General features: G+C 34.2%; 1 pseudogene; it reads right to left on the bottom strand.

The window, feature by feature from the left end:
* Positions 1–1,742: 1,742 nt before the first annotated feature.
* The window catches only part of LOC119641316, a 4,222-nt pseudogene continuing 3,356 nt past the window's right edge, over positions 1,743–2,608 (bottom strand).

Below are 2,608 nucleotides of genomic sequence, written 5' to 3'. Positions count from 1 at the left end.
CTGAGCAATTATTACATTTGGAATACCTATTCGCATTTGGAGTAGTTTTTTACAGTTGAAGGCTTACTCACATTTGCGTAGTTATTTATTTATATTTACATACTTATTTACAGCGGAGAGGGTTGTTCATCTCTTATTCGGCCCCTAAGCGGACGTGCGCGGACGGAACGGACTGACTAGTTCCTTATTGTAGATGGTTGTCTTAGGCGGACGGACTTGTTTTTCGTAAGGAAGCAAAATCGCTTCCTTACAACTTATTCCCATTAACAGACTCTTTAAAGTCCATTACAGCAACATTGCTTAATACGCGCGATTTACCTACGTCGTACTTGATCTAACTTTTAACCTTAAAAAGTCATTATGAGCCCAAAATGAATTGTTGTTAACTATTATCAGTTGCCCAGCTTATGCATGTTTGCGACGGCTTAGGGATTCACTTGCAATTTGGTCCTGTAAGGGTTGTGGGTGTGGCTCTATGCTAGTTATGTACATACTTTTTTCTTTTTTTTCCCTTCTTATTTGTATTATTGTACTTATACTAAGTTTTAATATTAATTAATTTAAGATTTACTTTAAGAGCCAATTGAACTCGACTGCCAATTTGTTTGTTTTAGTTGAGTTGCTTGTATAAGTGAAATAAATAAATAAATGAAAATGAAGACATTATTGCTGCTTAATCGGCATAACTGATTCAGCTTTCGAAAAAATATTTTTCCCAATGTATACAAATTTGTTCGATTTTGTATTAACGTTGTAAACATTCACAACTATTTTGGTACGAAATTATAAACAGCAATGTCAACATCATCATTGAAAAAACCTCATTTATATCAGCGCGGACTTTATCCCATTCACGACCGTCAATACCGCAACCAGTGCGCGGTATTGCTAATTGTTGAACACTATTGGAAAACTGTAACAAAAGTCATGAATTTATTGTAATTACGAATTCGGGTTGGGACCCGATTGCCCCTCTTCCACCCTATGAAAATAGGTTGCTTCTGTTATCCTTACCGTCACTGAAGAAACGTGATTTGTTCTTAGATTTCCTTCGTAATCAAATTAATAAATGATACAATTGACTCGCCCGCATTACTTCGTGAGATTGGCTTTAATGTCCCTAACCGCTTCTCTAGGCACTTTGTCTTGATAAAGCTAAGTCAATGCAAATATAATTACGAACTGTTTAACCCGCTCAGAGTTGTTTGCAAGAACCTAAATGACGTCTATCACTTATTCCAATTAACAGACTCTTTAAAGTCCATTACAGCAACATTGCTTAATACGCGCGATTTACCTACGTCGTACTTGATCTAACTTTTAACCTTAAAAAGTCATTATGAGCCCAAAATGAATTGTTGTTAACTAGTATCAGTTGCCCAGCTTATGCATGTTTGCGACGGCTTAGGGGTTCACTTGCAATTTGGTCCTGTAAGATTTGTGGGTGTAGCTCTATGCTGGTTGTGTACATGCTTTTTTTCTTTTTTTTCCTTCTTATTTGTTTTATTGTACTTATACTAAATTTTAATATTAATTAATTTAAGATTTACTTTAAGAGTCAATTGAACTCGACTGCCAATTTGTTTTAGTTGAGTTGCTTGTATAAGTGAAATAAATAAATAAATAAAAATGAAGACATTATTGCTGCTTAATCGGCATAACTGATTCAGCTTTCGAAAAAATATTTTTCCCAATGTATACAAATTTGTTCGATTTTGTATTAACGTTGTAAACATTCACAACTATTTTGGTACGAAATTATAAACAGCAATGTCAACATCAACATTGAAAAAACCTCATTTATATCAGCGCGGACTTTATCCCATTCACGACCGTCAATACCGCAACCAGTGCGCGGTATAGCTAATTGTTGAACACTATTGGAAAACTGTAACAAAAGTCATGAATTTATTGTTAATTGAGAAAATTTAGAAAACCTTTTTACCGTATGTTGTTGCATTGCTTTCAAAGATGATCTGAGATTATCATATGTAGGTTTTTGCCAACTTTCGTCTTTAGTGACTAAATTATCAATAAAGCGTTGATCGTCTTTGAGAACAGCAACCCCAGCAGTTGCAATCTTCTGTGCACGATGTGCGTCAACTTGACTTAAATTTTGCTGCTATACCAAGATCAGCAACTACACAATGCGCTAAAGAATGAAATTTCGGCACTGTAAAGAAGCCGCCTTCTATTTCGGACAGTTTATATTTTTCTGAAGACATTTTTCGGCTTTGATAAGTAGCTATAAACAGATAAGTACATATTATGATTAATACAGAGCCCATTTTGGCAATAACTTTCTCATACATCACTGATCCGATTGAAATTCGCTTAACTTTATTTTGAACAAATCAGCAAAATTCGTCCGCAGAGATTTACTGTTGCCAATAACCACGCAAAGTATACATTTATAATATTGTTTCTTTTTGCTGAACAGTAAGTCTTTTACTATCTACCATTTTATATAATTAAGAACAATATTTTCAAAGATTCTTTTTAATAATGATTTTTCCAGCCACTTATTTTTAGTACTTGTAGGCGATTTTCCAGACAGATCTTTTCAAATATTTGCTTAAACTTTCCATGCCACTCTTCGTACTTAATG

This window comes from Glossina fuscipes, unplaced genomic scaffold (genome assembly GCF_014805625.2).
Source record: "Glossina fuscipes isolate IAEA_lab_2018 unplaced genomic scaffold, Yale_Gfus_2 147, whole genome shotgun sequence".
Lineage (NCBI taxonomy): Eukaryota > Metazoa > Arthropoda > Insecta > Diptera > Glossinidae > Glossina > Glossina fuscipes.
The sequence above is the reverse complement of the archived record's forward strand: the minus strand, read 5'-3'. Positions and strand labels throughout refer to the sequence as shown.